The following is a 14,382-nucleotide window of genomic DNA, read 5'->3' as shown; positions in this document are numbered from 1 at the left end:
CCTGCTCAGGGGGGCTTCTCCTCTGCCCCAGGGACCTCTTTCTGTCTGCCCTTCTCTGCTATCCCTGGGCTGAGTGACCCAGGACTGTCCATGCCACAGTCTGGGGCCTGCCAGGGCGGGTCTGGTGAGGGTGGGGGAGGTCCCTGAGAATCACTTCTGTTGGCTGGTGGGTTCCTGGGACCAATTCTGGAGAGTCCTGCCCCTGGTGACCAGGTTGGCTGCAGACAACCCAGGCACATTATGAAGGGTCTGGTTTCACAAATGAACAGGGACAGTGGCTCCAGGAAACCAAGCTGCATTATTCTGCCCGCTGCAAGACACGCTTGGAAAACACTCTTGAGCAGCCCCCCAGACTGGCCAGGGGAGAAGCAGCTGTGCTTCCTGCGCGAGTGGAAAGAGCAGGCGGAACCTTCCGGGTGGGGGGCTCCTCCCAGCACCACTCCTCACTGGGAGCCACTGCCGGTGCCTTTCCAGAGAGCTCGGCGCACCTGGAGGGGCAGGCTGGGGTGGGCGCCACACCGGGCCTCAAGGGGTCAGCCTTCTATGGAGCCGCTGGCTGGCTGGACAACATGTACCGCCTGATGTCTGGGATCGGGGCCCCTTCACCTACTAGAGCCACCCGCAGTGACATCCCCCAGTCAGACGCACAGCTCACTTGCCAGCCAGCACGCGGTGCACCTGCCACAGGAACCGGTTCAAACCCCCACGCCCCATGCAGTGTTTCCTGTAAGCATCGCCGTCCAGAGCCAGACACACTGTGGTGTCCACGACAGGCCTGTCTCCCCACGTCTGGGGAAGAAACACAGATTCCTGTCTGCAGGGGGCCCGCGTCCCAGTCCCGGGGGTGGGCCTAGCTGGGCAGCCCTGTCCAAGCCCTGGACTCCAACCCCAACCCCAGAATTCCTAACCAAACAGGCTCAAAGCAGTCTGGACCAAAGGAGGGTCACTTTGGTTCAAATAAATCATCCACTCTCTCAGGAAAGAGAGGCATTGACTTCTCCAGCTCTAGAACATTCCAAGCCTTATGTGGGCTCCGGATCTGTTGAGGAAATACGTGAGGAGAGAAGGAGGGAGAGAGGAGGGAAAGAGACAGACACTTGAGCAACTCGAAGAGCCCACCCCCCAACATCCACTTAGCCCCCAGGGTCTGGAGTGGTGAGTAACCTGGAGTGAGACCATTCCCTGCACTTCAGCCACTTAGTAGAACAACTGTGTGCCCTTTGGAAGGTTCTGGAAAGACCCAGAAGGTTCCAGAAGGCTCCGGAGGGTTCCGTGTGGTGAGCCCCTTAGGGGCCTAAAGCACTAAAGACAAGGCCCAAGCCTCTGTCTTCCTCCACCTTAACCCTCCCCTCCTCTGCCCAGATACTACCCAAATCATAAGACCCTTCAGCAGCCACATTTTCCGCTCTGCTGTGCAGCGCCTTGCCCTCCCCCCAGGTTCAGGACCCGCCATCCCCGCCCTGCCCTCCTGGCTGCTCCCGCTGCAGGGTCCAGGACTCAGCCTCCAAACACCAAACTCAGATAAATAAGTTTAGACCTTTAAAAAGTGCCCTTAATGCCCCATTGTGCCCTTGATTGCCCACTTCCCAACTATATAATTAGCACATAAAGAACTCTCTCCTCCGAATTAAATGGCAGTAATTGGGTTTTTAAAAAACTAATTTAAATCCTAAACCCTTTGAAAAAAATTGTCATTGTTTACATATTAAACGGACTAGCATTTTAAGTATTATGGGGCTAATTTAACAGCTTATCTAGGACCTGGGCCGGGAGGGAGACAAGGAAGGCAGAGCTGAGCCCAGGGCCTCGCCTGCCACAGGGGCCCCAGCTCCAGGGCTCAGGCCAAGGCGCGGCCCAGCCTCCCGGGAGGTGTGGACCCCAGAGCCCAACCCGGCCTGAGCCTGGCCCGGCCTGCAGAGCCCACCGCCCAGGCCTGACTGGGGACTTGTCTTGGCACCCGGGAGCCGGTGCACACAGGAGGACCTTCATTTCCCAGAGGCGTGGAGATATTTGCTTACTGTTTCTAGAATTGGCTCCTTTAAATTTTCTCCTTATATTGAAGGTATTCAGTGAAGGGAGGTAAGAGTTTTAATTATTTTCACTTAAACAGATTTTCTTTTACTCTCCTGCTTTTTTAAAAAAAAAAATCATTTAAGGTAGAACTCATTGAGAAATGTGTTGAATGTGTATGAACAGACCTACAAAATTTTAGTAAAGCCATTTTTTAAAAAAAATAGTCTTAAATAACTTGAGAGAGAGATCACACTCCCCCGTGGGAAGAATTAAAAATCACGAAGCTCCCAGTCCCTACCTTTACCCTAGAAATGCACAACCGTATGAATAAACCTTTTCTCAACCCTCGAACCTGAAAAAAAAAAAAAATTCCGAGTTTTTCTCAAAGGGGAAAAAAAGAAACCAGACGACGAGGAGGAATGTTTAAAACAGAAAAGGACTCTTGCCTTCCCCTGAATTGAAATATCAGACAGGAGTGCAAAGATAATAAAGACAACAATAAATCACTGAAATTGTGGGTGCAGCCAGGTCCCCCGAGGGAGGAGGGGGCCTGCACCCAGCGCCTTCGCTCCCCAGCCCGGGGCAGGAGGAACCCCCTGCCGCTCACAACATGGTCTCCCCAAGAACAGGGGGCACCCCAGCCCTGAGGCAGAGAGGCACAGAGGCCTGACCATTCAGAACCAGAACCGACCTGCCCCAGGCAAGCTGGGAAACAGATCGGGGAAGGCTGGGTGACGAGGCCAGCGGAGCCGCAGCCTGGGAGGGGGCAGAACCCAGGCCACGCAGCGGGTCAGGAGCGGCCCCTCCCCGGCCTCCTGTCACTGTGGTGTTGGGGCTTCTAAAGGACTCTGGGATGTGGGCACAATGATGGGTCCAGACTGGCCTTTGTGGCCTCTGAGGAGAGGCCAGCTCCCTGCTGGCTCCAGAGCCCCCCTCCCTCCTGGGACCCCAGCCAGCTAGGCCCCATGTAGGCTGCGACTCCAAGGCCCACAGGCCACCCGTCATGGCCTGCCAGGGCCCCCCACTCACGCCTAGCCCCAGAACCAGGTCAGATGTGGGGACAGAGGGCTCTGCTGGCTTCTCACTGAGAACAGCAGTCTCCTCAGTACCCACCCCAAGACCCTGCGCTCCCCCAAAGACGCCAGGTGGTGGGCACAGAGCCAGGGCCCGTGGGCAACTTAGGGCTTTCTTCAGATGACACTGGGAGAGCTCTGGACATGGCGGGTGCTTCTCTCTCCCCAGGGGTACTGGGGTGGCCCCCAAGGCAGAGCCTCACCCCTCGCAGCCCAGCAGCCTAAGGTCCAGAGGCCGCAGGGCCTTGGTGGGTGTGAAGGGTGAGTCTCCCCAGCCCTAAGGCGGGGGCAGGGCCTCCTTCCCTCCTGTATGTATTGATCCACATTTGAGTAGGCTAAGAACTGGTAACCTCACAAGAGGAGAACTACCAGCAAGTCTAATGTAGGGACTTGTTACATCAATTAAGTTCTATATCGCAGAGGAGAAGGGATGGTACTGGGTTATTTGCATCTGAGGGTGTGGACATAGATGTGCACAAACACGGAGGGGAGGTGGGAGAGGCAGGTCCTGCTGTGCACAGGTGCACCCAGTCCCTCGGCTCCTCACAGCTCTGGGGCAGCCTGGGCCAGCGAAGATGACCAGCCCAGGGCCTCCTGCTCCCAGGTGGGGAAGCCAGGCTGCCAGGCATGGCTGTGACCTGGGCCAGGCAGTTCCCACAGAGCCCACACAGGAACCGGGGCCCATGGCTGACACCACAGGAAATCCCATCTGAGTCACCGAGTGGCCCCAACAGCAGGGTGAGAAGCAGGACTGTCCACGGGAGGCCTGCATGGCTGCAAGGGCCCTCCGCCCTGTAAGCATCGCCGTCCAGTCAGACACACTGTGGTGACCACGACAGGCCTGTCTCCCCACGTCTGGGGAAGAAACACAGATTCCTGTCTGCAGGGGGCCCGCGTCCCAGTCCCGGGGGTGGGCCTAGCTGGGCAGCCCTGTCCAAGCCCTGGACTCCCACCCCAACCCCAGAATTCCTAACCAAACAAGCTCAAAGCAGTCTGGATCAAAGGAGGGTCACTTTGGTTCAAATAAATCATCCACTCTCTCAGGAAAGAGAGGCATTGACTTCTCCAGCTCTGTCAGACACACTGTGGTCACTCTGCCACGGTGGTGGCATCTGTCAGCCCAGGGATCCAAGCACAGGGTGAGACTCGGGTGTCTCACGTCAGGACGAGGCCACCGAGAAGGCAGGGGCTCAGGCTCGTAAGCCAGGGGTGGGGTCTCCTGTGCCCAGGGGCTTCCCGGAGTGCTGGGCACCCACATGTGGCCCCCGACACCAGCCGGGCCCTCTGCACAGTTACCTGCAGTTTCAAGACGGCCTGCGCTCTCCCTCCTGCCAGCCACCTCCTCTTACAGCCCGCTCCCCACTCCCAGGCCTACAGCCCCTCACAGCCCCTCACAGCCCTGGGCCGCAGGCCTGCAAGTCCCCACTGGGAGAGAAGTCACCATGCTGGGGCCACCTGGAGTGCTGGGGAGCCTGAAACACTGCCTTTAAGCTTCTTTTCTTTTCTTTCTTTCTTTTTTTTTTTTTTTTAGAGAGAGAGAAAGAGAGTTTTTTTTTTTTTTAGTTTTCGGTGGACACACATCTTTATTTTATTTTTTTGTGTGTGGTGCTGAGGATCGAATCAAGTGCCCGGCGCCTGCCAGGCGAGCGTGCTACCGCTTGAGCCACATCCCCAGCCCGTGGCTTTAAGCTTCTAGGGGCAGCAATGGCATCCCACGATCCAAAGAAAAGGGGGCCAGGAGCCACCCCCCAACGTTTTGAATTCACATTGCTTGGGATAAAATTTAAAAAATCAAAACTTGACTCCGTGGCCTCCCAGACCTCGTAGGACAAGGCACCCGGGGTTGAGGCAGCAGTCAGTCCCCCTGGCTGACCTTCAAACTTCCTGCTCTTTGTCTCCCTTCCACAGGTCACCAGTCCAGGGAAAGCAGAGCACGCACGCGGACAGACCCCAGCCTTCCCCTCAAAACACTCGGAACGAGTCTCTCTCGATGGAACTGGGAGGTGACCCTTCAGCAGCCAGGCCGGCCCCAGGGACAGGCTTTCATTCCAGTGCCTTGAAGTGGAGGGACACGTGCTGGCCGCCTGCTCAGGAACTGGCCTTTTGGGAGGAGGCTCAGGAGAGTGTCCCCAGACACCAGGTGCCCCTCCATATCCAGGGCTGACCCTAGGCACTCCTCCCACGTAGCCCTGCCCCGCAGCCACCCCACCCCACCTTCTTCTCTGGGCAGCCAGGCCCCCGGTTGGCCGCGAGGGCGTAGGGCCTGAGCTTGTAGTAGGCCCTGTTCCTCTGCACAGGGACGCTCTGCCTCCACAGGGACCCCTCAACCTCCTGCTCACATGGGCAAACTGGCCTCCTGCTCAAGACGCAGGCGCAACCTCTGCCCCGCAGTGGCATGGCCAAGGGAGGTCTGCCGACCCCCGGCCTACTGTCCCAGCACCGAGGGAGCCCAGCAGCCCAGAGCATCTGGATCCTTTTACAGGCCGCAGGGATCTGCTCAGCAGCCGGTCTTCCAAAATGAAACCAGAAACCAGGTCTAATCATTCGAGCTCGATAAAGATTCCCCAAGTGCCCGGGGAATCCGGGACTGGGCCGCGGGTAGCCGGTTTCCTTTCTCCCCAGACACATGGATCATGCAAGCGGCAAAACGAAATACATTGGCTGCACCCACAGAGTTGAAGGGTGGGGGCCCTATCTCACGAGGGCATCGTCTGAGTAAGATGATATCAGAAGTAGCAAACAAGACAGGCAAAGTTCAAGAAACCAACGTATATCAGCTTCTGGCACAGTGTGCACACCCCGGCTGTGCCAAGTCGTAACAGGGTCCCCTGCCAGGAACCGGGAGAGGTCAAGCGAGGACCACAGAAGAGTGCAAGGACCTGTCTCTAAAAAGCACAGTGCTGAAATCTATTTTGAGTTTTGCAAAACAAGAGACCGTCTGGGCCTCTCTCTCTCTTTTCACTTGGGCCTTTCCCTTTTCATTTTAAAACTAGCATCTGAACCATGTTCCCACCGCCAGCCTCCAGCTCCACCCAGGCTGGGCCCAGCCTGGTAGGAGGGGCTACCCGGCAAACATGGCCCGGGACCCAGTGGCAGTCCTGCCTGACTTCTGGGCACAGGGGCTGCACGGGCCTGCCCAGGGCCTTCTGGCTGAGTCTGAGGAAACAAGATCCCATCCCGCAGAGTCCACAGAATGGACAGAGGGAGGGCAGCAAGCGCTGGCCCTGACACCAGAGTGCACGCCACATGGAACCAGAAGCCGCTCTGGAGCGTGGCTGGCCTGGCCTGTCTCTGTGCCGTGACCACCAGACCCCAGCTCTGCCTCTGCCTGTTGGCCCATCATCTGGGCCAGAGCATCTTCCCTACAGCGTGGGGTCCCTTTGAGAGCCCAGCAGGTGCTGGACCAGAGAGATTCTGAAGGAGCATGAACGCTCACAGCTCCCTCCTGCCAAGGGCCGCCTGGACCCAGCCGCGGCACCCACTGAGCAGCTGCCATCAGACTCTCAGGCCTCGCCATGTCCATCTGTACAATGGGTTTGTCCTGCTGCCTCCAGAGCCCAGGGAAGGGCAGCGCTGCCAGGCAAAGTGAGGGCTGGGGTGGAGGGTGCCACTGGGCCAGCAGACATTGTCCCAGGTGCAGCTGGTCACACTGGGCAGGCAGTGAGGGCCGCAGGGACTGTAGCTGCCTCTGCAAGCCAGAGGAGCTGGGCCGGGAAGGGAGGCCAGCGGCGCCTGGGCCACAATGGCCCCTTTCTCCCCTCGTTGATTGAGACAGTTCAGTTTGGAATATTTAAACAGTTGTATATTCACAGATTGCAAGACGGAGACGATTACCTAAGGACGAGGTTAGCCCGGCGATCAATGCATAATCAGATAACTGCCCGCGCTCTGCACAGCTTCACGGGAAGATCAGCGCTCTCAATCCCACTCCTCGCGCTAATTAAGCAGCCTGTTAATTGCTGCCGGGCCTCCAATGCCCCTGTCATTACGCCTGACAGCAATGGGCCCGGAGCTCGGGGCCCACAAAGGAGCCGAGCCTTAATGAATTGGGCAGCGCGGGGACACCGGTCCCATTGGCCCTGCGCCTCGCTTGCGCTGCGCTCTGCTCCAAGGGGCCAGGCGCAGCAGGGTCAGTGCCCCTCCAGAGGACCCAGCACGTTACAAATGCCCCCGGCCTGCCGGGGCCGGTTCTGAGGAAAGGGCCCTTTCTCTCTTCCTTAGAAATGCGGCGGGGCCTGGCGAGGGACCCACAGTCGCCTCCTCCACTCAGGGCTCCTCCAGAACTGAGCGAGCAGCACCCAGGGCAGCAGCACCCGGTCGCCTGCATTTCCAGAGCAGGTGTCTGGCGCATGGCTGCTCAGCCCTTCGGAGTCCGGGGACCACAGCTGAGCGGCCCAGAGCAAGCTGCCGTGCGTCTGGGACTCAGTCTCCCCGGGTGGCCTGTCGATGACGGGGGTAACTTGGCAAAGAGGGGTGCGGAGGAGGCAAAAAGGGCCGAGCAGATGCCCACACTAGTGTCACAGGGGGAAGCCCTGCCTGGGGATGACAGGAGCGCGCCCCATCCTGACTCTGTCCCCTCCCTCTCACCAGGCCCGGCCTCCTCTGCCAGGCTCAGGACTGTGAGGTAAGATGCTGGACTCGGCTGGAGCCATGTCAGGAGGGCCGCCGTGCCTGCGGAGGAGGCCCGGACCCTCTCAACGAGACCCAGCTGCCGGACGCTCCCATCCCAGGGACGTGTTGCCCTTGGCGCTGGCCAGCCTTAGCAAGGCAGAAATGTCAGAGCATCAGGAGAGAGAAACTCGGCAGAAGTGCGTTTGGCTTGGGTCGGACGAGCGGGTTTTTCCAGAGACAGAAAGAGCCAGAGAGGCCTGAGGCCGAGGCCAAGGCCGGTGAGAGTTGGTGTCTGCAGAGCCAGCACTGGGAGCTGCCCGGGCCACCCCCTGGCCACCCGGCCACCCTCCAGGACACCCCACCCCCAGCCCACCCCTGGGCCACACACCCCGTCCCCACCACCACCCTGCAGCCAGACCACTTCTGCCTCCTCCAGCTGCCCCCAAGATCGGGGGCTCTTCCTCAGTCCTGAGTGCCCCCAGGGTCTGTCCATCTGGAGGAGGAAGGAGGCCGGGATCAATGACATTTCCTGGCATGTCCCTCCATGAGCCCTCAATCAGCCTCAAGGGTGGTGAGACCACCCTGTGCTGCTGCCCACAGGTTGAAGGGTGCGCGCCCAGCACTGCTACCAGGCTGACCCCACCTGCCCCGCCTTCCCCTCCAGGGCTGTCAGGTCAGAGGAAGTGGCCTGAGTGACGAGGCCTGGAACGTGGTGGGCACCTGCCGTCCTGCCCACTGCTGGGTGCTGGACTACAGGCCAGGTTCACAGAGCCCTGACCAGCCTGGCCAGGTACGGGCAGGCAGAGGAGCCACTCAGGCTCAGACCCGCACCTCCTCCTGCCACTGCCCCCCCTGCATCTGGCCGCCGCTGGCTCTTCCCTCCTGAGCCCACACATCTGGGCAGTTCTCAGAGAACATGGGGCATATCTAAGGCTGGGAGAGTCCTCCCCGTCCCCGGGACAAAAACAGCCTGGGAGAGGGGGGCCCCTGCAGCCCTGCCACACGGGACCAGGGGCATATGGCACTTCCAGATAAGCCACTCTCAGTGGCCAGAGGGCCCACATCAAGGTGAGTGGCCCAGAGGCACCGTCTTTACCAGAGAGGAGAGGTCAACGGCACCTGGGTCAGTGGCCTCTAACCAACAGTCTGCCACCTGGGCCCTCAGCCTGCCAGGACCCACCCAGGGCCGTCCGAGTGGTGAATGGGAGGAGGGCAGGTGGCTTCCAGGCTCACCTTCCTGGCCTGCAGTTTCCCCAGGAAGCAGGCACAGCCGGGGTTGCCCCCACCAGCTCTGGCCTCACCTGAGAAACTGGGTCCCCACACCTGGACGCGTGTCCCATGCTCTGCACTGCAGGGACTGGTCGGGGGTGTCCATTCAGACTGCTCCCAGGAGGGCCTGTGGCCTCCAGGCTGCAGCGGGTGGTCACTCTCCACCAGGTCTGGGGAAAGCGTTCCTCTTGGTCTCCCCTCCCACTGGGCATGGCTGTCCCCTGGGGCTTTATGTTAGGCAGTGGCCCAGGGATACATTACTTTGGCGCTCCACTGAGGACAGCCTCCTGTCACCGCCAGGCCAGCTTCCCTGGGGCCTGTCCTCCGCAGAGACTCACAGTCCTAGGAACCTGGCACCAGAAGCTTGCAGCCCCTAGTGGCCCGTGTGAGGCCACAGAGCCCAGGCTGGAGGCCAGGCCTGAGTTAAGAGTCACCGGGTTCTGGGTGGCAAAGAAGAGCAGCTGCAGAGACTCAGGGACCCTCTGCCGTGGCACGGGGTACAGATTCGGGGCCGCCCAGCCCAAGCATCTGCCCCGCTCCAGGTCCCAGCCTCGGCCCAAGGAGCAGAGGCGCCATGAGGAACAAAAGGGGTCTAGTTCCCACCAACCCGGGCGCCTTTTGCCCACTGCCCGGAGCACCCAGACCCACAGCCCTCCCTGAGCCGGGCTCCCTGCAAGGGGCGGCTTGCCTCTCACCCCGCTTTTCAGATGCACCCGTCTCACTCTCCAAGTCCTGGTTTGAATTTGCAAGGCCAGGGCTGGTTTTCATTCCCAGGCAGCCGCCTTCCTAGGGCCCTACGGGAAGGTTCAACCTGTTCAAAGTAGAAATAAAATAAAATACAACAGCATCTCTCCACCCCTTATTAAATTAAAAATTCTGGCCAGTAAGGGAAACCCCAAATTCGATTTCCTTTGCCGGGCTGTTTGGCGTGGGGGCCGAGCCTAGTGGAAGGGCAGGGCCTGGTGCCCGTCAGCTCAGCGGGCTCCCTGTTTTCTGCTCCCGTGATGATCCCCTCTTCCCTGCAGGGTCTTGAGCTTTGTTGATTCTGCCCCAACCCCAAACTCCCTGACACAAACGGCCCACGGCCTCTCAGACGAGTTCTTAGCAGATGTCAGGTGTAAAAGCTTAAAGGCATAGGAGACAGCCAGCCCTGGTCAGATCTGGGAGCACCTGCGGGAGCCCGTCTCTTCCGGGATGGATGGCCGATGGAGTCAGGCTCCCGTGGGACGGGTGCTCAGAGCAGGATCCCTCTGGAATCAATGAGATTCCCCAACACCGATGGAGAGGCTGGGAGGGGACGGGCAGGTGGGCAGGCGGAGGCTTCCGACAGACAGTCCTGGTCATGCCAAGCTTGGGCCGCCAAGCTGTGGCTGGGCTGCAGCCGGGATGCAGGCCTTACCCGCCTGACCTCCCAGACACCAGGAGCAGGAAAGGGGCTCTCGGGGCAGCGTGGTTCCCCTAATAAGATCCATACTCTGCCGGGTGCACATTTAATATAAAAGATCTGGCGATACCCACCGCCCGCGCCCGGCGCTCGGGTCCAACTGAAAAGCCTTTGTTCGAGGAGATTAGAGTAGGATTTGCTTTCATTTTTCATGATGTTTCACTCACTACATCACCGAGTTTATTGACGTGGCTGCAGCCCCTCCTCCCCTGCACGTCCCACCCTGGCCACACATTCCAGGGGTCTTAGCCCCCTATGAAGGGGTGCTGGCTGCAGAGAGGCCAGCAGGGCCACCCGCCTCTGGGCTGGAAGGTTGCACTTGGGCCTTGCCTGGGACCCCGACTCAGCTCCCTGCCTGCCCCATGACGGGCAGGGCCTCACATCTGTTTCTCTGCACTCGGAAGCCTGTTCACTTCTCACTGCCGCCCTTTGTCCCACACTTCCCGGTCCTGGCCAAAGCCGGGAGCCACGTGCAGCCTGGCCACGGGGCCTCATGGGCTGCGGCCGGAGCTGCAGGAGCCTCCCCGGCACAGGCTGCTCCTTCTGGGGTCCTCTGGCACCCACGTATTCTGCTGCTTGTCCTCTGCTTCTCTCAATCAGGGGCTGGTGCTCCCAGAGTCCAGCCCTGGACACAGCAGTGGACAGAAGGCTGTTTACATAAAAACTGTTCTTACCGCACAAATGATGCCCCCTCCCACAACCCCCAGTGCCATTGTCACTGTAGCTGTTGGTGCTGAGCCCCGACAGTCCCCAGGCCTCACTAGAAGGTGGCCTCATCCTGCCTAGACCCGCTGACCCTCCATGCCAGGAAGGTCCAGAGCAGCCCTGTGGCCGGCAGCTTCTGGAGGAGGAGGCCACCTCGTCCCTGCGGCTCCCTGCCTCCCGGGCCCTGCTTCGCGAGCTGGGCACTAATTGTGGCGTTTTCCTGAGCAACAGAAAAAAAGAGGAGAAAACACCCACTTGTGTGTCCCAGCACGAGGTTCCGACACGCTAACAGGTTTATTATATCCTGTTTCTAATCTGAACGCAGCAGGAGCTCTGTGCGGGTGGGAAGTCGGCCTCCAACGGCTCTCTCCAGGCTGCCGCCCTGCTCCTGGCTGCCCGTGGCCTGGGCCCCGCGCGCTGGGGTCACTCCCCAAGGCCCCTGCTCCAGACCCCTCCTCCCCAACAGTCGCTCTGCCTTTCGCCAGAGGCCTGCCTGGGTCTGCAGAGCAGGGCAGGCAGGGCCTCCCCGGCTCCTCTGGCCGTCAGCAGGTTTGGAAGGGTGTGGCCCTTTGGGGTTCCTCCATAGAGATGCCCCCGTGCACAACCGAGATGGTCATTTCATGTGTGACAACCCTCCATGGATTGTGAACACAGCCCCCCTGCAGCTCCAGCCCAAGCCCCGGGCAGTGTGGGTGCCCCTACACATGGGGTGACACCCCTCACTTTCTGGCAGTGAGGTCGTGGTAGAGAGTGTGGAGGCCCTAACCAGACCCCAGCCAGCCAGCCGCACCCCTGGAACCCTCCAATACTGACAGGGGCAGCTGCCAAACAGGGATGGTGTGGGGAGAGGGGCCTGAGGGGCACAGAGTATTTGTGGGACAGCAGGTTTGGAAGGGTGTGGCATCCTACAATACGGGAGGCATCCTACAGATTTGATCTGGCCCCTTAATTATATGGATTTCAGCTGCAAACTGATCACAGCCCTGTAGCTGGGGCCTCCCTGCCTTCCCCTGCCCCTCCCCACAAAGGCCCCAGGGCCACCTGCAGAACTGGAACCCTCCATGGGCACATTGGTCACCTCCACCTGCCCTTGAGCAAGAAGGCCCAGCACCCTGACCTATCCCTGGGTCTCTTAGCCCTTGGAAGGGACCAATCAGATCCACCCTCTGGGGGACTCCGGTTCTCAGCCTAGTCACAAAGCTGCCCAGCCAGAGGAAGTGGGGTCTTTTGCCCTCTGCCCTCTCCAGAAATGGCCTCTGGGCACAGAAGGGCCTGGGGAGGGATGCAAAGATCTGAGCTGCCCCCACTGCCTTCTCCTCCCCCCCCACACACTCTGCAGATGGGCCATGGGGGCTGCTGCGCCGGGGCACCCTTCACGGCACAGGGCTGGCCTTCTCACCTTCTGCAGCAGTTTCCAAACACTTAACTCCAGGCTTACGTGAAGAAAAAGGACCTGTCATGAAAACCTCATTGTGTGGAAACATGGCGCCCCAGCCACGCTCCCACAGTCTGCCTCGGCCCCTGGTTTCCTATCCGCCCGTGGACAGCCATCGAGAACCCTCTCACAGCAGGTCCGTCAGCCCCAGCCCGAGTCAGGGGAAATGGGAAGCATCGCTCCTTCTCCACCGGGATTCCAGCCACTGGGAGGGGACCCCAGAGGGCCTCGATCCTGGGGCCAATCTCCGAATCCATGGAGGCTGTGCTGAAAAGACTCAGCCTCCTCTTCCCCAGCAAGGCCGTAAGGCTGGGGAGGCCGAGGCCCTGAGAGCCCCTCCACACCCTCCAGGAAAATGACTTTCCACGCCGGGTCTGGAGAGAGGTAACTAACTGGACCCCAGAAGGCCACGCCTGTGGGTGGGTCACCCACCTGGCCACACAAAGAGCCACCACCATGCCAGGCTGGGCCACTTCGCTCTGGCACAGCCACGAGGCAGGTGAAGAAGCCCCGTCACGGCAGAGGGAGGAGGCGCAGGGTGGGCCACTCCTAAAGGAAGCAGGCAGAGTCTCCAGCAGGAGCCATCCGTGCCAGTCCCTGACCCAGCCGGAGGTCACCAGGCCAGCGTGTTTGGCCACAAAGGCCCTCAGCTTGCAGACGGCACAGATGTAGAGAGGAGGTGGGCCATAAGGGCTCCAGGACCCTTGACCCCACCTGGGCTGGCCCTGGGACTGCCATGGCCCCTCCCTTCCTGCCAGGGCCAAGAGTTCCCTCAGACTGGGATCCTACACACTGACCCCTCTGCCAGGGTCTCATCCTTGCAAAGTGTCTCGGCAGGTTGGACAGGGCCTCTTCTGCCACGGGGCCTTCAGTGACTTGGGCCCTTGAGGTCCTGAGTCTGCTTACAGAGGCACACGTGTGCACACCTGCCCCATCAAGCCAGCCCTGTGCGTGAGGGCCTGGGTCTGCCGTGCCCCAGGCTGGGGTCAAGTTGGCTCCAGGGGTCCCGACTGCCCTCCTGGTCACCCTCGGCATCATGGGCCTGTGACAGAGGCTGCTCTCTCCTGCTCTGGTGATGGGGTCATCTCTTACCAGGAACCTGGCCTATGACCTGTGGACACACCTCCCCGGATCTGGCTTCCTCTGGTTCCCAAATCTGCCCCCATGATAGCTTGGCCTGAGCAGGGCTGCAGTCTCAGGGCCAGGCAGGGCGGGTCACCGAGATTCCCAGTTTCCTTTGAGGAGACTCGGTCTCCTGTTCTCTGAGCAAGTCTGAACCGTCCTTGAAGGGACCTGTGCTTTCCTGGGGATGGGGAGAGGGGGGTGGGGGCGTGCATGCGTGTGTGCACATGTGTGCACTCTCACATGAGCCATCCTTCTGAATATGAACTGAGAGGGGCTGGAGGACTCTGCGGTGCCACCTGGTTCCCCGGAGGCCCTTCCTCCTGTGTTTGAGGAGGAGGTGTGAACGTCTCACCCCGGGTCTGAGGTCCTCTGGCAAGACAGTCACAGAGCTCACACGTGGGCCCGGGTGGCCGCCGGGCAGTGGCTCGGCCTCGGCAGTCAGACGGAGCTGATCCGAGACCCACCCTTGGCTCAGTGGGAACACTGTCAGGTGCCCCAGCCCCAAGCTCTGTTGCTCACACTGGAGAGAGGCTCTGGGCACAGAGGTCATTTCCTGGAATCACACAGAAGAGAGCTGGGACACCGATGGGATGGCGGCAGAACTGGCACGGAGGCTGGGGTGTGGAGGCACCCTGTGTACCCACACTCCAACCCCCAGGCCGGTGCCTCACCCGCTTTCTTGGGACAAGGGAGCGTCCAGAAGGGGA

General features: G+C 60.3%; 1 protein-coding gene across 6 annotated transcripts in view; it reads right to left on the bottom strand.

Moving 5' to 3' along the window:
- Positions 1-14,382, bottom strand: part of Prdm16 (PR/SET domain 16) — a 307,066-nt gene that overhangs the window by 246,698 nt on the left and 45,986 nt on the right. The window lies entirely within an intron of this gene.

This window comes from Marmota flaviventris, chromosome 10 (assembly GCF_047511675.1).
Source record: "Marmota flaviventris isolate mMarFla1 chromosome 10, mMarFla1.hap1, whole genome shotgun sequence".
Taxonomy (NCBI): Eukaryota; Metazoa; Chordata; class Mammalia; order Rodentia; family Sciuridae; genus Marmota; species Marmota flaviventris.
Note: the sequence above shows the minus strand (reverse complement) of the source record. Positions and strands in the feature narration are given on the sequence as shown.